The following is a 24,766-nucleotide window of genomic DNA, read 5'->3' on the forward strand; positions in this document are numbered from 1 at the left end:
GTGATGAGGATGTGGTAGATATATGTTTTTTTCCCATCTGATGACAATCAGACTAAAAGTTCTGTCCTCACCAGCCCCATGAATATAACCTAATCACAGCATCACAGACAGCAATCATCCCTTCACCGTGACTCAGTCTACTCTGTGAAGCTATGATAGACCTGGAGACATGGGGCTCGCTCTGAAACTCAGCAACTCAGCAACTCAGCAACTCAGCAACTGCCAGAACCCGCAGTAGTTCCTTACAATAGGAAAGTAAAATAAACTGTCAAGCAGTGGACCGCATCTGTAGAAGCCCTGGGCAAAGACTTTGAAGGCTTCTTGTTAGTCTTGTTATGTAAATTAGGTGGTCAAACAAACCCCTGTTATGGTAGAAATATGAAAGTGTGAAAAGGAGAAACACTAAGTAAAAATAGCACTCGCTTTCTAATGTATTGTTCTGTTGCTATGGAGAGCAGAGCTCCTGGGGGACACTTTATCACGATATTTATCTAAATATAGATTTAAAATGCATATTTTATAAATTGTTAGGCCTTGCTGTGATGGTGGGATTTGGATGATGAAATACTGAGTTGAAGCATTGTAATGTTAGAATAAAGCCTTTCATCCCACATCAACTGACATTATTATCCAGCCATGTCTATGTGCAGTGGCTGGCAAATACATGATACAGTGAAGGGAATATTAAGGAAGAGAAAATAGGATTTTTGTGGATGAATTAATAAATTATCTGTTACATGAGAGCAGCTCCTGCTTACTGTGCTTTTCAGCCATGGTAATGACATGACTCCAGAGAGGATGTCGGTATGTTACTTAATGAATTAGCTGATTAGTCACCAGTCACGGCAAATATCTCAACAACTATTGGACACCGTTCCATGTATTTTTCTACAGATATCCATGGTCCTTATAATGACTTATGAAATCCCCTGATTTTACCTCTAGCGCCACCATAAGTGTCACATTAGTGTTTTTAAACGGAATGTCTCAACATCTTTTGTATGTGTTGTATTCACTTTTCATACAGCGTCATCATCGGATCGAGATTTTAATTTGTCGATGTTTTATTTTCAAAATTGATTTATTGATTTATTTGAACAAAAAATTAAAAATGCTCTACTTTTGTATATTAAAATATCAAAACAAAATGTATCTGTTGTGTGTAAATGAGATTTTTGTTTATATCTTTTAGTTTTGTGTCTTTTTTTAATGAAATTTGCTGCAGGAAAATAAATGAATACATGCTATATCTATGGTTTAACAGCACATTATGTATTTGTATATAGTACAATCTATGATTGGATTTAACCATCATCTTCCCTTGTGAAAAGAAATCCATGTTTAATGTGTGTTCTGTTTGTAGTAAGTTACTCTGACGAAAGAAACTTCTTAATGGGAGAATAATGATCCAGTCTAAAACATAAATTGCAACAGCTTGTATCCCCTTAAACTCTTTCCATCTGTGGAGGCTTACCCACATACATTACACTTACAACATTAATTGTCTGTGCAAGTGTTATGTTACGCTTTCCACTTCCAATATATCACACATATGAAATGTCTCTCCGTAAGGAAACAGGGAAAGCCTGTGAGGTCTGAATGTCAAGAACACTTTGTGAAATGTGATCTATGCTGTTGTAGTCTGCTTATCAAAATATTATGGCTATTATGATTTCAGCACAATTGTTTTCAATTCATTAACTACACTTTCAACATGAGAAAACAAAGTGCACCATGAATTATAATAGAAACTGCAACAATAAGACATTTACATATTCATCTAATGATTATCAACCGCTAAAAGAAAGTGTCCAAGAGGAAATTTCCCTGCATCTGTGTGGTATTGCAAAAGCATTTCATCCACAAAATGCTTTTTTTCATGTAACTTACTTTGACTTTACATGGAGTTTGGAAGCAGCTCCGTTCTCTCATCATAGTCTGGATTTGACTCAAGTTGCTGTTGGCTGCTCCGTCTCTGTCGTCATCTGGCAGGTGACTGACAAGAGCAAACACTCAGGCAGCCACGGTATTGTTCATGGGAGGGAAATCTCCTGGGAACCCTCAGCAGACTACCCCACACACACACACACACACACACACACACACACACACACACACACACACACACACACACACACACACACACACACACACACACACACATTTACAAGCCCTTGCAAACACAGACAGGATTGTCTACGATTTGTTAGTATTCATTTCTTCCACTGACTGATTGTCAGGCTCAGGGTAGCCTTTGTTGGGGTTGTGTAGTGTGGTTTTAGATATTGTGTAATGTGACAGTTATTGTTAGTAAAGCTGACTGGAACCTGGCAATTGACTTGTTAAAGGAAGGAAATTAAATTAACATTTTGTATCAAACTGAATACTACAAGGCATTCTACCGTTTAAATGCTTTTGAATTAATTTCATCTGCAGCTGACACACAGGACTCCTTTGCGCATTGCTTACATAATTAACCTTTACTCATCCGTGCAAGCCAAAGCACAGTGGAGCAAAACAATCACACATATGGCTTCACACTCACAGATACAGTTTGTCTCTGATGAAATGAGTGGAGTGCAAATAATCCATGGGAAGTGATATGATTATGCAGAGACTCGCAGGTGTAACGTTTCAAATTATTGCTGCTCTCAGTTTAATCAAATCACCACCACCCCTGAGCATCTACATGCTTATGAATTATAGTTTAGAGGGTTGGCTGCACTGTGCGTTGCTTTCACTCTGGGTGCTACACAGTCAATCGCATAAATAATCATTTCCTTGCATCAACATCAGTCTTCCTGTGTTGTATCCAGTCCAAGAAAAATATGTCTTCACAAAAAATAACTAAACAAGCATTTAAGTTTAAGTGTTGATTTAATTTGCCTGATTATAAAGCGTGATTACCAGCTTGGCTTCAGTTGCATTTATCCAAGCTGTGAACGTTTTTGGCAATCAAGCCGTCGAGATGACTCCAAAGCCAAGACAGCAAACAATAGCAACTGACTGCAGTTTATGGTAATGAAGCTGAGAACTTGCAAACAACAGCAGACAAAAATATTCCTGCCACATTCTCACTTTCTGAACACTTTGATATTTATATTATGATATATTCAATAAACAGCAGTGACAAACTATTTCCCATGAGCAACACGTTACCAACAGTTACCACAAACTATTGTAAAATAAATATTTTTATGTGTCTTGTTATTAAGTAATGCAAAATGTTTGCAGTATGGTGATTAAAGATGCTTATGGTCCTTGATTATGATTAGCTGAGCCACGTTTGAACCCCATTCTAAAATACTTTACAAACACACAGCTGTGACTCCATTACTGCGGCAAGTAGTCACCGATTGTGATAAGTGGTTGGAAGAGATGCAAAGGATAAAGGAGAAAGATTAAAAGATTTACCTAATGATATAAAATAGGGCCAATATCTCATACTACAAACCCCTGTACCTTATAAGTAACAGCTGCAACCTGCCATAAAACCAAAAGAAGAAGAAGAAAAGGAAGAGTGTATAAAACGAACACGCTAAAATGAATGCACAAAAAAACACATAGATGTCGGCGATGTAAACACATGAGTTGTTGTAAAATAACTGTGAATCACGGCCTCTCGTGGCTCTTTGCTTAATTTTATTACATCCTCAAAAGTTTTAAAAATAGTACTCAAACAATTTAGTATTCCACAATAAAGATGGATGCAGCAAAACCAGAGACATCATCCTTATTGATCCACGCATTCTACTTCCTTGCCAAATGCAGGCGCTAACATTACCCATAATGCAACTCAGCCGCAGACAGTTTGGTCATAGATTTGGGTGCGTTATGCTAGTTGTGGCTAATGTAGACATTGAGCTGCTAGCCTCAATCAGAGATGAGAAGCGGGTTACAGAGGTCTGGTAAGCTCACTTCTTTCTGACTCCACATCCATAGATTTTTCTCATTTTCAAACCTGTGTACAGCCCCAACTGACACTGCCTTAAGTTATCAAACTTCACTCTGGAGCCATAAAAGGCTTTATACAACTTCTTTCACATATGCAGTAGTACTCCCTAAGGCCTGTAAAAAATACTTTGATATGTACAGTCAGTGGAGTTTCCCTGAAGAAAAAGACCAGAAAAAAAGACAGTATACTTGCCACTTGCATTCCCCAAAAACTGCTGGTTTACCAAATGAAAATATATAAATTCAGGCAAAATGTCTTTAATAAAGGTAGTTTGAAGGTTAACTAAATACTGAATGAAATTAAGCATTGGTTTTGGGTTGAAACATAGGAAATACTACAATCTATATTTCATGATAGTAGAAGTGCCAGTGAAAATATGGGTTTCCAATTTAGTTTTAGTTTTTCAATGTGGCTTCTGTGCCGACTTTAAACACAATCATATCCTTCTTTTCACTAAATGGCCATTTGTCACTATGGAGAAAATCATAAGGTCTTAGTACTGGCATGTCTTTTCAGGAGCTTTTTTCAATTGTCTTTATGGCCAGGTGTCAAGGTTTCACGAGAACTACACAGGCCTACAGTATGAGTGTGTCCATACATGACAGGAAAATGGACTCAATCAGACCATCAGACCAGGCAAATACAACTTAAAGGTGGATAGAAAATGTTGGACCTCACTTGACAGAAGGAAAATGCACCTTCATGCCAGCATAGCTCATACTATGCTCTGTGGTTGGAGCAACATAAATGATGTCATACTGTCAATATTAAATGAATCACTTTGTGGCCAAAACCTTGATTGGATCTCAAGGAAATACTTTCAGACTTGCCTGCCAATCCTACTCTTGCCATCAGCATGAAAAGCTGAGTTACAATAAACAGGAGTTATGTTATTTCGAGGCCAATTGTTGTCATCAACTTGGCAAATATACGCTCTCAATCTGAGCAGTGATGCTTTCACTGTCGCATTCTTCAACAGGATTGATACTTAGTAGGAGGGGAGGCAAACAAGCAGCTTGGCTACTCCATTAGCATAATTGCATCATTAATTGTGAATCCCTTTCACTCTGAGAAATAGTAGCTGGTACTGGGTGCAGCTTCTAGTCAAGAGAAAGGCTCCACACACAGCGGGTTGTTATGAGCCAGAGAAATGCCTGCTGCCTCATTAGTGCTAGATCCCTACCCCCCTTCTCTAAATACAGGGGGGTCTGACGCCTGTGAATGACAAACCCATGGTGTTCGGTAGAGTGGAGGCATTCAGGTGAAAGTTATTACACTTTTCTTCCCACACTCAGCCGCATAACTCAGCTTTAGTGTTTCCCCTACAGGGACACTCCAAGGTCGATTGTATCTCTCAAAGTAAAGCAGCTACCAAACTTGTGTTTGAAGAAGTCTTCCCAAACTGGTGTCTCCGCCATAATGAGGACGCTATCCCAGCATTCCTGCCTGCTGGTGCTGTGAAACAGAATGGAAGAAAGACTGTGTGAAGAGGATGAATGAGTGAGTAATTAGGAGTGTAAGGCTGATCTTGAATTAGCAAAGGAATGACCAGTGTGAAAGCCAGCTCTTTTATTTCAACACAGAGAGAAACCTAGTGAGTGGACAGAACATGATTCACAACAGACAGTGTCAACTGCATTCAAGACACAAAGTACAATATGTAAAATGCAGACTTTTAAAGCGTTGTCACTTTACTATAGTATGATGCTTGTGAGATTGTTTTAATTATTCTAATTGACATTAAGTTCAATCAAAGGAATAGTTTGACATTTCTCCAAATATTCATATTTGTTTTGTTGCTGAAATAGATAAGAGGATCAATGTTGCTCATAAACCGTTTTCTCATATGAACTCTGGACAATAGTTTGAAAATCAGGTCTCCACATTGTCAGGAGTTTCCCTTTCACACATGTCCGTGTCCGTGTCAGAAGAGTTATCTCGTTGACTCTCCAGTTAGACATTTTTGTTGGCGCCTTCATGTAAATGACTCTTCTTCTTCACACCCGGATGTTTGTTTTCTTCCAATTTCACGCCAGCCTCGATAGAAGTGCCATCAACACGTTCACTTACTCGCCGTAAATTCTCCTGATTATGAGCGGCTATATTCACACATGGGCTTAATTCACACATGGGCTTAATTGGACAGTACATTGGCTTTGTACCAGAGAGCTGGCAGGGTAAACTTTACCCTGCGATGTCCACTTCCAATGATTCGGACAGTTGCATTCTCACATACAAATTCTGTGGGTAAAGATTTCAGGGTTGCAGTGCATGCGTGAAAGGGGTCTTTACTGTACGATACATATTAAGCTAACGCCAGCAACTTGTTAGCTTAGCATCACATAAAGACTGGAAATGAGACAAAAACTAATCTGGCACATAACCACCCAAATGGGGAATTGTTGCTTTCACACAATTTGTATGGATTATTCAATTGAGCTATAATTGTTTTTATTAGTGAACTTTAGGGACGTTGGTAGGTGGATTTTTGTTATCTTTGGTTAAAGCCAGGCTAGCTGTTTCCCTGTTTCAAGTCTTGTCTTGTACTAGACAAGAGTTAAGACGTAAGAGGATTGACACCTCTCTCATGTTTGAACAGTAAATAAGAAGCTAAAGCCTGTGGTTGGTTAGCTTAGCATAGCATAGCATAAAGACTGAAAACAGGGGGAAACAGCTAGCCTGACTCTGTCTGAAGGTAACAAAACCTGCCTACCTTTAAATTTACAACGCTCTGTTGTTAAATCTGTGTAAAAATGACAGGAGGTTATGTATAGGACTGTGCTAAGCTAAGCTAAGCTAACTGTCTTCTAGTTGTATCTTTATATTTACCACATATTGAAATTTTCAGACACCATAGTCAAGGTTCAATGTTGGAAAGAAAAAATATAAAAGAGCATTTCCAAAAGCACTACTTGGATTTCTAGGATGTCTCCCATTTCCTCTCTTGGCTAAGTGAACAGTGAACCGAAACGATGGAAGCGTAGTAGGTAATTATCATGACCAAGCTGCTCAACGGGCCACATCCTAAAATGTCTTGTGACTCCCAGATGAAAACAAGCCAACAATATTAATGTAACCTGGTTGAAAACTGGTTTTTCGTGGACACGTAAATAGTTTCTTTCAAAAGTAATTACTGGGTACATTTTGCATGGTTGAATAATAATTTAGCAGGCGTGTCAGAAAAAAATTAAATTAGTTAGATGAATTAAGATTCACTTGAACAAGAATAGTTTTCAATACTTAAATATTTTAATTATTTACAGCTTACAATTAGAGCATTCAAGTTTTTATTTTTCTGCAGTTTGTGGTTTTGAAAGCAACTACACAAAAACAAACTAATAATCCTTTTGCTGCCCTAAAATGAACAGTTCACATCTTTTTATCTGATACCTCACAGAGATGTTCAGAGTTGTTGTGATGTTCAGTTCATTATTCATGAATGATAAATAATGCAACAAGTGTCACATTGGGTCAGATGCACCACAGTGTGTTTTTAGGGTAACATGGAGGATTTCACACAGTATGCATTTTTAATATAATGTAGCTTTCTGCCTTTGGTCTGCAATGAAAATTATTTTCTGACCTTTTTTCATGAATGTGGAAGTTCAATAGCCTTCTGTAACGCATCAAACATGAAAGAGAGAGAGAGAGAAGAAGAGGACTTCAAAAGCACACATCTATTCATAATGAACAATTTCCACATGGGAATATGGTCTAACATTCATGGAAAAGCAAACACACTAAAAGGTTTGGCTGTGCTTGTTTTGGAAGGTGAAGTCTGTGATGAATGACAAAAGAATTATGATTTTTGCCAGTTTGTAACCACCCAAGTGCGGGTGACAAAAAAAAAGATCCCTGAAAACCATGTCCAGAAATGCTATGATTGTGTGCAATATGTAATGTTCTGTTTATTTTAAGATTTGGATTTGTTTTTCATTTTTGTCAGGTACAGACTGCATAGTACGATGACATCTGTAGCTCTATAAATGTCTAATGCTTAAATAGTATGACTTGTTTCAATAGTCTGGTTTGTTTTGCATGTGTGTGATTGATGTACTTTACTAAGTAGTCTTAAAATCAATGTGATGATACATCTGGTGCACTCTTGAAACATGAATATGTGGCGCTTCAGCCACCTTAAAGCAGCAAACCCTTTTTGAAAGGTCAAATGCCACAGATATAAATGTTTAAATTCGGAAAATAGCCAATGTAAATATTGTATTGGCTTAGGACAGGGGTCGGGAACCTTTTTGTCTGGTAGAGCCATAAAGCCAAATATTTGTAAATGTATTTCCTTATGAGCCATACTGTCCACAGTCCGTGCGAAGGGGGGGGGGGGAAATCGCTGGATATTTGTTTAGTTCACTCCTCTCCTTTCCTCCACTCAGTCTCTGACTGTGGGTGTGTGTGCACGTGTGTTTGTGTCAGAAGCGAAGCCCCGCCCTTCGCAAAACAGTTGTCTGCGAACAATATGCCGTCATCCAAAGAGCCATAGTGTATGTGATTTAGGATGGCACTTCACCATACTTCACATTATGGCAATACAAACTTAATATTGAGAAATGTCCATATGAAAACAGATATGGAAATAACTGGTGTGGGTGAGTCTATGTTACGAGTCAGACACACAGAAGGAAGACTCAATTGCACGACTCCAGACACAAGAGTAAAGTGTAGAATTAACCAAAACTTTACTTCCAAAAAACAACGAAATAACAACTCTAAATGCTCACAAGGAGGATATACAAATTTCTCTGAAAAGCACACTTTATGGAACACTGGTAGTTACACTTGATCTCACAAGGATATGACAAGACGAACTGGCACAAGACAAGGGGAGACAGGACAATTTCTACAAGAGGTGAGTAGGAACAGGTGGAAACAATCAGGGGCGGGGCAGACGCTGACGATGGCGGGAAACCACACAAAGACAGGACGTAAACACAAGACATGACACAAGGGACGTGAACTCTACAAAATAAAACAGGAACACAAATCCAGAGTCATGACAGTCTATAGCCACACTATAGCTTTGAGCTAAATGCTAACATCAGCATGCTAACATGCTCACAATGACAACGCTAAATCTTTGTAAATCTCTTTGTAGCATAACATTTTAAAGACACACGGCCAATGCCATATACAGACATTTAGACATGTTGTAATTTTATAATTATTATGACGTGTTTCAGAGCTCGGTTATGTGGATAAAACTTGTTTTCGTTTCCTTGTTGATGCTGTTCTAAGACTGCACATAAATACTGTACTGTACTATACATACTACAAGACTGTAGCCAAAGATCTCTCTGTGTAAAATATGTATTGATGTCAGCTTTTTTTTACAGATTAACCAATAAATATCACTGTTATTTGGACATTTTGTTCCGCTACTAAGCAAAATTAGCCTCAGAGACACATAAATACAAACTGTAATAAATGATCCACTCACTGATGTACTCACCGCCCATCAAAAGCTAAACCCTGGCCAATAACACAGTGATGAAACAGGAAGATCTATTACATCAGCATCTATGGCCACTCTCTACACTATCATACCAGGACATGATGGATGAGTGCTTCTCAACAATAAAAATATTTTTCATGTTCATAACAAATGAAGCATCCTGCTCACCGGGGAGCCTTTTAAGTGATAAGCTGCATTTATTTCCCAAATGTTTTTCTTTCTCGGTACAAAGCCGTGGACATCTGTTAAGCTGATTACAAAACCAGACTTGTCTCATGCGTTCCTGTTTTTTCCTCCCCATGTCAACCTTTGGGATTGTTTATCGAAAGAATTATGAGCAGTGAAAGGACCTATGCAGGGAAGCAATGCATGTGATAAAAAAACAGATGGTGGAGCATCACATTCTTGATGATGTCAGTTATAGTTTGTTCTGGAAAGTGAAGAGTACACTTACTGAGAACTAATATATTTGATTAATGTAAAGGGATGCATGCTGTAGACTGCAATCTGAATGAGCGTGTAAGTCAGGCTTGATTATAGATCTGGGGGTAAAACCAGTTTACTTTAAATTCATTCAGGTTTTGTCATAATTTAAGAACATGCAAGATAACAAAAGTACTTTTGTAAAGATATCTATAACCATGACTCACAATGCTTGGAGTGGACACACAAGAGCGTTCTTTTCTCTTGAGTTATTACCATCTCCCAAATATTCTCCTGAGGATCATTTCACTTACCCCTAAAAACTGAAATACAGTGGTTTCTGTTTTTCCTTTGATCCTCTCAATAACAAGTCATAAAACCAACAACCAACCCCTAGCAATATTTTCCTCCGTGCCCTGAGCTCAGACCGCTTTTATATCTGGCAAAATGTTAAGAAGCCTCTGCAATACACATAGAAAACCTGAGCTCACATTTCATGTGTATAAACAAGCTCTCAAGAATTCAACATTTGACGAGAAAGTTAATGTAATTGTGTTTAAGTATGATGCACAAAGTAGACAGGCCTATGACATGATTACACGGTGAAAATCTATAATCATCTTGGATGAGGGCTGCACACCAGCAGCGATCCACTTTGGCTCAGTGCTGAAGAATCAAACAAGCTCATGCTTCTTTAATCGATCAAAACAAAAGCTCCTCAGATCTTTAACGTGGAAGTTTTCCAAGGCTTTCTTTGCTCGCTTCTTAGATAATCTCGCTGTGATTGCTTAATTTATCCTTTGATAACTTCAGGCACATGTTACGACCCAGCAGAGGTCATCTAGACAGTGAAGGATAAGATGAATGTCATACAGAAAACCTTGAAAACAATGTTAGAAAAAGTATTTTAACTTGTTGATGAATGGTAAAAATAAAAGGAACATATTTTGGCCTCATTCACCTCCTTCTCTCAGTCCTTCTTTTCTTCATCTGCTACCCAGCTTCTCCCCCCTGAAGAAACCAAGCGCTCACATGTGCCAAACACAGAGGCGGCAGGCACTGCAGAATGTTTGTGTTTATCTTACAGATTTACACTATAATCTTTTCTACTAAATTTGAACCATTTGAGTTGGATCGTGAACAGAAGATGGTTTGGATCATGTTTTACTGATTGGAATGTTTTGTTTCCAAAAAAGCAAACAGTATGGACACATACTGTTCACATGCAGTGCGGGTGTTTATGAAACAAGTCCTGCGAGCTAGTTCAGGCAGTCAACTTGAGCTCATTGTTACTCTCATGTAACACACTGTTCCAACCATATTGCCAAACAATGTCAAACTTTGTCAAAATTCTGCAGAGCCATGGAATATATTCACTGACAATGTTTTTTTAATGTCCAGTACAAACATATATTTTTTTAATTGGTTCAGGTTACGAAAATAATTTTGCTACACCAAAATAACCATAGTTAAAAGAGAACTCCACCAATTCAGCATTGCACTCCCATAACGTTGTCTGTACAGTAAAGAAAAAAAAGAAAGAAAGAAATTGATGCCAACATTACCCACAATGTAACCACAGTTGGGTTGGATATTCGGGTGTGGTGTGCTAGTAGCCTCTAGCCGCTGGCCATAAGAAAAAGCTGAGGAGCTACAAAGGTCTGGTAAGCTCACTTCTTTCTACTTAATACTTCACCCCCAAAATGTCAAATACTCACCCCGAGTTACCTTGGGTTTTTGATTCTTCGTTCACCTTGGATGCATGCAAGAAAAACTAAATTATTTTCAGGATTTCAATGTAACACACGGTGAGTAACTGATATACACATTGTAATTTTGGGGGTGAAGTATTCCTTTTATCAGACTATATGCAGCTCCTTCTAAAACCACACAATGCTTTATACACCTAAAAACTTCAGGGACCTTTTTATTGGAATCCATATTGAGTCCTTTCACTGCAACACATATCCAACTCATGGTTGCATTTTGGCTGTGTAGTTGGGCTGTTAGTGCCCTGCTCACTATGGCCTTCTCTGCTGCCACACTCCTCATTTGAAATCTAAGCTGCCATTTGCTGCTACTGCTGCTGCCGCCACTTCACTTCATAAGCCCCAGCATCCCACAACACCTGTAGGATCTAAGTCTATGTTCCCCGAGGGAGAAGTCATTATCGTGACTTTCTGCACCTTGGAGTGTCCTTGTGGGGAGCGATGAGGTCAGAGCATCAACGCCAAATATCAAATCTTAATATATTCTCCACTCATTTTCATTCCTAGTGAGTTGGCTGACTCAACTGGTGTGGTGGCGCTGGACCTCTAAGGATACAACTGCCATGTGAACAAAAGGTTATCAAATTAATTCCTTCAACCAACAAGGAAAAGGGCACCGAAAACAAAAAAGTTGTGCTCTAACTTCTTTCAGCATCTATTTTAACAGCAGTTTTCACCCATTGTGGCAAACTATATAAATCTTGTTTTGCTTCTTTATTTTTTATAAATCTCACCTGTAGCTTTTTCTTCTCTCAGTTGTGGATCACCAATACCTTTCACATGTGGTCTTTTGCTCTGAGAGTTTATAGGGAAGTCTGCCAATATGGCCCCCAGGTGTTCATTTGAAGGTTCATTTGCTGTTGATGTTGTTTTAACACAAGTGTTTTAGTTGACTGACCCAACAGTGATTTATGATCTCTGGGGAATTCCAGGAAATTGTGGTGAACATGTAATTGAAGGGGAACATTTCGAGCTCCTCGTAGTTCACTGGACATTGTTGCCCGGTAAGAAGTCTGGCAAACAGAGATGTCAAAAAAGGATTGTTGGATGCCTGTGATGCCACAGCTTTGATTTGTTATTGATATAATCTTAATTCATTTGAGTGACCAATGTAGTTTCACGTAATTGATGTTTACATACTGTTCAGTAGCTCACTCAGTCCAAGCAGGGCTATGAATCACACAGTAAATCAAACAGAAAAGAAGGGGAAGTGGAGTCTTTGAGCCACATAGCAGTCCTGCCTCTGCACCACCTCCATCCTCCTGCACTATTTCCTCCAGGTGTCCATCACACAAAGAGCTGCTCTGTGAGTCAAACCATACCTGGGGTCATTACAAAGCAGCTAGCACTCCCACAATGAAACTCTTTGTTCAAGTGCTGCATGTTTTGGTGCATAAAAAAAAAAGAGAAAGTTCAAATAAATTAAGAAAGGATCCTTCTACAATTCACTGCTCGTAAATTCAGCAGGCCGTCTCAGTTTCCTATGTAAAAAAACACCATTAAAGATACATCCACAATGAATCACAGTAGCAGCAGTCTGCCCTTCTTGATTAAGCGTGGATTTAACCTTTAAAGATATATTTTGTTGTTGCTGATGGTTGGTGCTGCAAACACTTTGAGCTCTGACCTCTGACCAACTGACAGCTACATGCTGAATTTCAATGTAAAAGTTCAACAGCATCTGCAAAAGGTTACACACAAATTGAATTTTGATGTCAAATATGTTGCTGTGTTTGTGGGAGCCTAAAAATAACCATCTCTGATACAGTATTGCTGTTATTAAAACATAATGCTTCATTCCTAAAGCTGGTTTATTGCAGTGGACATGATGTACAAATCCTGCTGAGATGCAAACAGTTACTGTATGTTTCTAACTAGCAGAGCCCTTTGGTTTGGGTATAATTTATGTATGAGCTGAATCAATTTATTTATTGTGAATCATAAAACATTAAGTCTTCAATTTAGCCCAGCTGCCCTGATGTCTGAAGCAATTGCTCATGTAAGACTCATATTAAAGTAGCATTCAGTCATATTTTTAAGTTCCTGTTGAGTTGTTCAAAACAGAAAACAGAAATTATTCTACAAACTGTGGAGAGATGAAAACAAAGTGAGTAATGCATTTCAAATGTTATCTTCACAACCCAAAACAGAAGGCAACTAGAAGGGCATTCGTAGAGTGCAGACCTCCGCCAAGACGGTTTTCATTAGTGAAAAAGTAGTTTTTCAGTAATCCTGCTGACAAACAAACCAACCAACCAAACCCAAAACATAACCTCCGTGGATGAGGTAATAAAGGAGGTTTAACACAAGTAATATCTGACCTCTTGCGTGACCTAACAAGAACCAGGCAATTTCTCTGTTTATTTTGCAAATCGAGGGGAAATCCACTGCAATGTGTGACCAGTAATGATTTGGCTTTACATGCCCCTGGGGAGGTTGAATTAATCTAAATCCCTCTAATTAATTTCCTGAACATTTCTTGCTCACACAGTCACATCTGCTTAGACAAACAGCCAATCAGCAGAGACTTAATAGCATGTGTATTTAGCACAATATTTAACATTTAACGAGTGATCAGTATAAATCGGATTTCGTTTTTACTTCAGTACATTCTAACTATTAAACTAAACTGTGGCGGTTACCCAAAGCTTTTCTTGTGTCCCAACGGAAACATGGCGCTAAAGAAATAACTTCCAATGGTTACACACTCATCCCTCACAATTATCGTTCTTCACTGACAAAACTTGTGATTGAAACACTCCCATATCCAAACTACTAATGTGACATTAGAAAACAAAAACAATCTGGAGTTTTTGCATCCAGTCTGTTGAAAAAGCTGAAATGTTTTTTATAAAAATACAACTGAAAAAAAAAGCCAGCATATGTTAAGCGCACATACAGTGTGTTACATGGCCGATGCTGAATACAAATACAGCACCCTTACCATGTTTTCACTTTTAACTCAATGAACTCCGTCGGTTCATTTTAGATAACTGGAAAGAGTAGAGAGAAAGAGACTCCTTCCGATGTCATTTCATGGCTAATTACTGTACATAACTAAGCCTCAGCACTTGTGTTGGACACAGAAATAGCAGACAACTGTAATCAAACTAGTTCTTCTCACAACACAATAACAAAGGATTCACAAAAATGAAAAACTAACTCAAATGCGCACAAAAGTGAATGCTTCAATTTTTAAGAAAACTGTTCAAACCAGCTGGGTTGTTGACTCAGATGGTCCAATTTCCAGACTTGGGAAGTCTTTCCGACTTCAGTGTGTTCGTGAACAAAGATGTGTTGTATGTTATAGCTCAGAGCGTTTAAACAACACACTGTTATGAGTTGTTGTACCGAATTGAGGGGGCGTTCACGTGAATTTTCCCATTATTCCGACACCACATGAATGCATTACAAATGCCCGATCTCGAAACGAAAGTGGAACATCATTTATGTATCCACCCGTGATTCAGATCGCTCCAAAATGTAATGGGTTCCATCAGGCTTCATGAAAAAGTTTTTATCTTAATCTTGTTGACAGACAAACAAACAAACAAACCGATCCGTAAACATACTCTTCTTGGATCTGATATGAGGTAAGCTACTTTTTTAATTTAAAGGAATCACCAAGCAGCATACTCTGGGTCTGAAAAGTGAGTTTATGTTCTCAATCCCTGGTTTCAAGTCTTATTCAATACAGCCTAATGTGTATTTTGTCAATTATGGTCCCATTTAGAGTGAAAAGGGGGATAAAGCAGGGTATGATTTAGTGTGTTTATTGCTAGTGTGTTGAACAGTGTGTTTTCAGTTCATAAAAGTTCATTGAAACATTTTGATCGCCTAAACTTTCTCATTCCGCATTCGGTTCTACTTAGCTCCACCCTCTCGTGTCACATCTGGTTCCAAAAACACAAGATGACGACGGCCAAAAAGCAAACTATGCTCAAACCAATGGGTGACATCACAATGACTATGATCCATTTCAGACGGTTCTGATAAAACTGTTTGCACACATCTACTACACTGCATACATTTGTCAAACCTGGAAGGGTGTTTACAAGGCTTCTCCTCATCAGTCTTACACTTTTCTGCAAATGAACAGCATCAGTAGTTTTGCTGTTGGTCTCAATGGAGACTTTGTTCGTTTTCTCCACTGTCTGGTTTGATGCACAACAGAAGCAGTTGTGCGTGCTGTTTTTTGGGATTTCTCCACGCATGACGGAGGTCTGTGGCCTCGAGCTAGTTGCATGGTTGTGGATGGCAGAGCTCGACACAATCAAAGGCATCAATTACAATCAGGCATGTAATAGGGTTATCGGCATTGTTTGAAAAAGAGCTGATTTGCAACTTTGCCTTAAGAGGAAAAAAGGGGATATTTGACAGAAGACACATTTGCGTGTGAGTGGAGAGACTGCACACATATGTGTGAGGCTGCATCTAGGTTGCTTAAACAGATGAAAAACACAGTCTTGGCAAACAATGAATCACAATGTGGTCGTGTCTGTTAATTATTTTAACAGCACCAAATGTGTTTCAGCCAAACAAACACTTCATCACTGCAACGAACGAAAACTCGGGCCGCTATTTTACTTCATCAGCAAGAATCTTTTAGCATTAAATGGTTTGTTCATGCTCGTACTTCAGAGGGGCCAGAACCAAAGGCATTATCAAGAGTCTGTCATATGAGCTGAGTCCAAAAGAAAAAATGTTGATGGTAAAAACGAATGCACGAGAGATTGATTTCAGCTTTAAAAGCAATAAATAGCATAGCTGCGTAGCATTTCTTCCGATGCCTAAATAACCCCTTGATGTCAAAGGAAGGATTAGTGTTCTCAGCGTATACTCTAATTTCACATTTGAAAACGTATCAAAAAGGGGGTTATAGCTGTCTTTATCAGAATAAACAGCCCCCAGGATTCTTCTGGAGCTCAGTCAGGCCCACTGGTAGATGTCCAAACCACAGCTTTGAGAGATTTTCCATTGGAATTCATATCGGACCTGTCAGGGGGCCTCAAGGCTTGAACCCTGGTGCTGAGCGTCCTGAAGCCTATTTGCAAATTACCTCCTTCACCAGAGTCGAGGGTAGAATAACACACAGCAGCCTTCTGTCTGTCCAAGACCCAGCTACCTGGGTCAGCTACCGTAGGGAGAAGAGATATGGAGCAAGACCAAGGGGGGGCAGGGGGGGTGTCAAACCTAGCTAACCAAACCCTACTGATACGAGACCTGTTGCTCCTTCCTTGCTCACCCACTGGTGTCCCATTTCTGTTAGTATGGGAGTTTTTTAAAGGAAATGTCCAGAGTTGTTAGCAGCAGACTTTTTACTGGTTTTTGACATGAGGGTATAATAAAGCAGACTGATGTAGACCTGAGCGTGGTGTTCGTGTTCTAGATTTGCATGATGGATGGTGGCAGTGGCTGAGTGGGACAGGTTGCCTGCTCTAATGGGTCTCTAAGGAACTTAATCAGCCATTCCCGCAGCGCTAAGGATAAATAGCAAGCTGGACAACTCTGCTGCCGGGGGGGTCTGGCCAAGAAAGAGCTGAATGATGGCACTCGTGCAAAAAAATAGCAAGAGATCCCTTTTGCAAGATAATGAGCTTAGTCAAAAGTGAAGGCTGAGAAACTGAACTCTTAAAATGCATCTGTTTGAATCAATCTGTGTGCATTCACGAGGCATCACAATCTGTGGTGAAGGATAACGTAAGGTGTGTCAGTTCTTGGTCAAACCACATATTTAGGCTCTATACAGCTTTCACAGCAATACTATGTGAAGAGATATGCTGCAGTGCGCTGATGTTCAGTGTAAACTGGCCTGGTTGCAAAGAAATAAACTGACAAGAGCTCTCAGTATATAGATCTACTTAACACAGTGAAGTGTAATGTTTTTTAAAAAGCCTTACACACTTATGGACTGAGATTAGTAGGGGAGAGCGGGGTCGGTTGAGACACTTGACCTTCCATTACTCACAGACTAATTGAAAATAGTTTGATCCCTGAACAGCTACAGGTGTCTGCTAACAATTTATAACATGTTTAAGAGCCCAACCCAAACGTGAAAGGCACAATTTTGTTGTGGTTCCCAGGAGGGTTGCAACACCTTGTTCTGGGCTAAAATATATATGTATATATTAATTTGAAGAAAATGCAGTCTAAATTTGAACACATTGTCACTTGCTCACACATGGTAAATGGACTGCTTTTATATAGTGCTTTTCCAAACTTTTCCAATCACTCAAAGCGCTTTACAATACATTTACATAGTCACTTTCAAAAGCTAAAACGACACAATTTATTGATGGATTGTTGAGTAGAAATCGAGTCAAAAGTTGCAACATATAAAATCACCTACTCAGGTCATGTGAGTCTGTAGAGGACACTGTATATGGATATTACAGACTTGTCTTTTGCCTGAGGTAAAATATGCAACCAGAAAAACAATGTCATAAAAATGTCAAACTCAGCTGTGTTTAAGAAATTACAGAGGCTCCTGGAGATAAACTGTCAATTGTAATCTCATTGTAAATAGTAATTACAAATACACTTTGTGTTTTCTATTTAATTTGCTGTTCGGTGTATCGAGACAAACCATTTTCTGCTCCTGTAACAATAAGGTAGACTTCAACAGCTACTGTGTGTAAAGGGATTTTAAGAGAAATCATTAACTCATTAACATGTTCTAATGAAGTCAAACTCCAATAATACCCTCTCTAGTTTCAGAGAATTTCCCAAAACGCATTCTTATTTTCTTATGCTGTAATTTTCTGCTTCTGCTGTAGGATTGTGTTGCTCTACCACCTTTAATTAGTCAATGTACTCTCAAGTCCATCACAAGACTAGACACAAGGTTGAATGCAACATATGATGCAGATAGGATGTGATAAAGAAACATTTTCTGCAAGTGCCAACCTCCGGGTCTAAAAACTAAAGCCAACGCTGAAGTGCTACTGCAGTTCAGTGAACGGCCACTTGAGGCTTGTTGCAGAAGTATGTCAGATGTCCATAGATCCCCATGTTAAAATACTCAACTTTACAGCAGAAATAAACTTTTTTACAGTCTTTTACAAAAACGGTTTTGGTCTCTAAGGCTTCATGACAACTGTACTTTTATATAACTCACCTGTTTAAATTATATTAAAGCTTAAAGTTATGCATAATTACAGAGTGACTGGTGGGTCTTCAGAAACCTATGGGTGATGTCACTGAGACTACGTCCATGTTTTTATACGGTCTATGCTCTTTACTGATTTCAATTATTCGTCCTCTATGCAGAGCAGTGCAGTCGGTGTTTTAGAGTAGTGGGGGTGTCTGTACTCCATCAACATGGCCATAGCACCGGACAGATGGGAAACCTGCCCAGATGTAGAGGCTCTGCAGCTGCGTCATTAATCTCCTGGCAACTGGTGCCATAATGGAGGTTCGGATAGAAATGTGTTGTATCCAAAAAAAAAAAAGGCTCATAATTTTATAAAATTGCAAACCAGATGAGATTTGTGGACACTGATGTGACACTGATGTTCCTCTATCACAGTCTGAATTATACAATATGTCTGGACCATTAGTTTACACTGTAGTATTTCCAGGCCAAATAATTGTCTTTTTCCAGCCATGTCTTCATGTAATCCCATTGTGCTGACATATTTCCCTCACCCCTTCTGTTTGGATCACATTACCATTTCAGGCTTTGTATTTATCTCATTTCGTGTTGAGAGAGCAGCCTGACAACAAGACCGATGACTGAAAAGATTGTTGTGACGTGGGTGTGAGTTGATTCAGTTCTGTCAGAAACACTTACGTCACATGGCAAATAGAGATGACAATACAGTCGGGCTTGGCGGTAGACTTCGCCTCATGGGAAGACTCCCTGCTGCTGCAACACGGCAGAACAATGTGAAAACACAACACATGATAAATAACAAGCAAATAATCCACCAGCGGGTATTAAGTAGAAGTAAAACAAGGTGCATACAAAGCATAGCAGAGCTAAAGCAGGTGGAGGCTGCAGTGAGGAGCCTCTGGCAGCAGCTACAGTAAGTACACATCTGCATGCAGATTGGATGTGAGTGTGAAGACCATAAATAGCCCCAAAATCACTGCAATGAAATGTGATGGTTAAGACTAGCTGACAGCAAACTGTGATGTGTGATTTAGAGTGTGCTTCCAGAGCAAATTTAATAAAGTTATTAAATGAAAGTGACTGCTTAGCACAGTAACCAAGGCTTTTTTTTTTTTAACCCTCTTCATAACTGAATCTATCTTATTGAGTAGACGCGTTGCTCACAAACCTAAACATTTAAACTGGTGATTACGCTGACTATAGCTAAAAAGCTAATATCATGGATAGTATCTACCATTATATCAGAATAAAGCAATTAGAATGTTAAAATCAAAATAAATCTCAACTAATAAATCAACTTTCTAGAGGTCTGATTAATTGGAAATTGAAAGTCGAGTCCAACAGTCCAAAACATCTATATCATTTTGTGTAGCAAAAATATTTATTCTCATTTCCTGTGCTGTGAATCATCTAGTGAGCCCTTATTGTGTGCTCAGACAGAATGTATGTTAAAGTCTTTTGATGAAACCCAGTTGTACATTTAGATATGCAATCTGTTCACCCGCGTTGTTGCTCATACATTTGAGGACCTCCGTTATGGCTGTCAGCGCATGTTAAATCACCTGGAATCACTTCTCTGTAGGTCAAATGAATAATTCTTCTCTATCATTCTATTGCACAACGTTGATCTTCTACTTAAAAGAGCCCTGAGCCCACACTTGATTGCACACAACTCACCTATAAATAGTGTCCTATAGACTCCTTCCCCCCATGCAGTCCATGTGATGGTCTAAATGGAAATCCAGCTGTCTGGAGACGAGCCTGTTGTTTTGACAGTATGCTGCTTGATCTTCACATCTTGTCTCTGGAACTAATCAATCCTGACGCTGAGATACGCACAGGCCGCACCTGCGTTCGCTCTGGCTACCACACCCACATATGGCACACCCGTGCATATACGTAATTGTACAAATACATCACAGTGGTGCAGCTGAGGAGAAGTACGGCTTCTCTACATCAGTGAGGGCAGAAGGAAGACAAAGTACATTCTGTCAGTGTAGACGTAAGGAAAAGAAATGGAGCCATTTCCTGATATTTGTCGGTCCCAGCTGCCAAATAAACACACAAAACGGTGTGTTCAGAAGGTCTCAAGGGTTTGGCTGTTAATAGTGCTCTGTAAATCCTCAGGGGTGACCATTTTGGGAAGATGGGGATCTGGGTTGTGTCTCTGGCTCCTTTTTCCTGCTAACATTGTACACCTGCACAAGCACACATGACCGCCCATACAAGATTACACACACATGACTGTGGTAGCTGGATGTGGGAATAAAGTCCAAACAGGGAAATAGAACCAAATATTTTGTCAGAGCCCATAATGGGTTTTGGAGGATTCCTACATGTCTTTACTGACATTTGGGTGAGCATTGGCTGAAACTCTGAATTTGAGTTCTGGGAATCACATGCATCAGCAACTTCACTTTCAAACTTTTCAAGACCAAACACATATTACTCTATGTGCTCTTGTCAGGAGGCTGGTGTGCAGGCTAAAACCAAATATAGAGTGCTGTGGTGTTGAAGAGAAGATTTATGGCATAGATGACAGGTAACCAATGTGTTCATTTCCTGTGGTGTGCCAGAGCTCTCTCTCTCTCTCTTAACACACACACACACACGCATGCACACACACACACACACACACACACACACACACACACACACACACACACACACACACACACACACACACACACACACACACTAATTTCAATGATAATATCAAAAACTCATTCCAGTCGTTATTACACTGCATATCTACAGGGTTAAGTAGTCCTGATAGCAAACAATTTGACAGTGTCATTTTGATTAATGTCATTTTACTGGACTAAACTTAATGTGGCCAGCATTCATGGAAAGGTGTTTGGACTGTGTTAAGCTTTTATTATAACTCCTAAATGCATATATGCATAATATATGCATATACGAATAAAACAAAATTTCCCAAAGTATGTGAGGAGAATTTTGATTTCATGTTTTGCCACATATTACTGCAGTATGATTTGTTGTGGCAAACGGAGTGAGGAAATCAATATAACTTTTCATTTAACCGAAACGTTGAACTGCACCTAAGGGAACACACTGTCCCATCATTGGTCATATTCTGTGATCTTGATTGTGTTGATCACTCTGTGCTCTCAGGCGATGTGAAATGAGGCACATTCACAAATTACTAAATGACAAAAGACTAAAAGTCTACAGCCATGCACGCTCCTCTGTACAGTATATAGGCACAATGGTGCTTCAAGCTAAATGCTTACTTCAGCATGCTAACATGCTCACAATGACAAAGCAATGCTAATGCTAAGCAGGTACAATGTTTACCATTTTCATCATCTAAGTTGAGCATGTTAGCATGCTAACATTAGGTTATTAGCACTAAACCCCAAAGTACAACTGAGGCTGAATATTTGGTCATATTGGACAAATTACAATTTTGATGTGACCATGGCAGTAGACCATGGCAGTAGAGGGAAAGTCAAGTAATCACCAAAATCATTATGATTCTTCCTCTTGGAACAATAGATATCTGTACTATATGTTACGGGAATCCATAAAATAGTTATTATATTATATTTCAGTGTGGACCAACGTTGTGCACCAATCAACAGACCATCATTGCCATGATTCTTAGCCACGCTAACCTAATTAGCCGACTTACTCACTGAGTTTTGGGGCCAGCATGGAATTTCTTCCAAATAAATCTGTCAAGAAAATGATTACACACATAGAAATTACTTCACATTACATCTTATTTGTGATGTAATGTGATGATTTATAAGTGGTGTGAGCGGCTGACCCACATTTATCAACATATTTCTTTTACACCAAAATGATGTGTGACTTACAAAATCCATCACAGTGTATTTACCTCCACTATACTGTACTGTACTATACTGAGAAATTACAAGAAAATGCTGAACAATCCCTCCTGTAAACTTTGCCTTGCTCTAATGAGCACTTTGTATTTAAAAGTGGTGGTGATGGCCTAGTGGTACGCCTTCCAATTAGTACACCGGAAGGTTGTGAGTTCAACACCAGGGCTGCCACCATTGTGCCCCTGAGCAAGGTACTTAACCCTGAGTTGCTCCATGGAGACTGTCCCTGTAGTTAGTTTCACTGTAAATCACTTTGGATAAGAGGGTCTGCTAAATTACCTGTAATAATAAAAAAAGACATATCCTCTGTAACACTGGGCTACAGTAGATATATAGCATAGCAACATAATACCAAAGAAAGACAATTTCCTTCCCACACTTCAATAATATGAAGCAGAATCTCATCTTAATGCTTCTTTTATCAAGTAATAACAGTGGATATTGGGTCCAGAGGGGAGGACTTCTCAGCATCACGCACAGCCGCCCACTCTACAGAAGCTGGCTGGATGCTGTGAGCGCCCGGCTCAGGCACTTCAGATCAAAGTGCTGATAGTTCATCAGCACATACCACAATATATTTGCTTGATAACAGCGGGAAGATTTGTCAGATCAGAACATGAAAAGACAAAATCCTTTCTCCCAGCTTGAACTCTTCTTGATGCGAGAGGTGCTGGACAGGTTTATTAAATGCCATGAGAGAAATGTGAATATTTTGATATATCAATTGGTAGATGTGAATTTCTCCAGGGGCAGAAAGTATTTGTTGCGTCTCAATTTACTTTACAAACTCAACACTTTTCTGACATGTCTGATTTCAAAGAAATGTCCCTTGCATAATGAAATAGATCACTTCTGAATCAGTATCACTAAATCACTATATCACTATACTCCTTTGAGTATGATGCTGTCGCTTCACATCAATTTATGATTCTTCAGATTCTTTCATTTACAGGCTTTCTGCTCCTTATAACGATGGTGTCATAACTTGATTTATTATTTGCAGTACAAATAACAACTGACAAAATGATGGTGGCCCTGGAGGAAAAGTCAGGGCATCACCAAAGTCTTTAAGATGCATCCTCTGGAGGTAACAAATGTCTGCACAAAGTTGTGCGGTTATTTTTCCAATAAGTTCTGAGATGTTTCAGTGTGGACCAAGGGAGTGGGCCGACCGACTTTACTATGAAGATCCTTTAGGACTGGGTGTGTAAAATGACTTGCAAAAACTAAAAGCGTACCCCCTGCTACTGCTGCAACTACCATGTGCAAAATCATACAACAGTCAGCTTAACATCATATGGAAAGAAACACAAATGTTTCCTGAAGCCTACAGCAAGAAATTCAAGCACATTGCGTTTGTTGCGTGACTCCACAACTCAACAAACCAGCAAGCTTCTCTATTTCATTATTTGTCAAGATAAGTGAGGCACACCTGTGTTATGAGATGAAGATTCAAACTGGACGAGACAGCGCAGGCAGCCTCTGTGCATTCCAGTGCAATAAGGAGAGCCGGGCACCATGGTGAGCTCCGATCATGGGAGCAGACCTTCCATGTACACATGTGAGAAAGATCAGAAGGCAGACTGCTCCGCTCTCAGGCAACGACTTTTTGGTTGTCAGCGGGGTCTGAATTGTGGGGGCGGTTGTAATCGAAACACACCAGCCATATGTAGACACAGTGCTACCCTTTCCATATGGGATTATTTACATTTCTTCATTGTTGTTCAAAGATCAAAGAGGAGGAGATCCATTTGAGTTGATTTTATGACACATTTTAGCAAATTTGCAGGGGGGAACTTTAAATGCCCCGTAAAACTTGTTCCACAGCATGCAAGACCACCCCATTAAGTCTACTATCCCACGTGAATATAAAGGAAATCTGACTTAGGACTGTAGACGTTGCTACACAGAGTGAAGGGAATGTGTGTTTTTAACGGCGACAAATATTAAAAATCCATATGAAGTCCATAAATTCATCTGAAATGTAACCCCACATCTACTTAAAAAAACAGCTGCACAGGAACAAAAAATAAAAGCAGAACACCATAAATTTATTGTGGAAAAAAAAGCAACATTGGGAAGAAAAAAAGTCTATTCTGGCACATTGTTCATCTTTATATTACAAAAAGGAGGAAAAAGGCTAGAAATCTCCATAATTTATACAAATAC

The sequence above is a fragment of the Cottoperca gobio genome, chromosome 6 (genome assembly GCF_900634415.1).
Source record: "Cottoperca gobio chromosome 6, fCotGob3.1, whole genome shotgun sequence".
In the NCBI taxonomy this organism is placed as follows: Eukaryota; Metazoa; Chordata; class Actinopteri; order Perciformes; family Bovichtidae; genus Cottoperca; species Cottoperca gobio.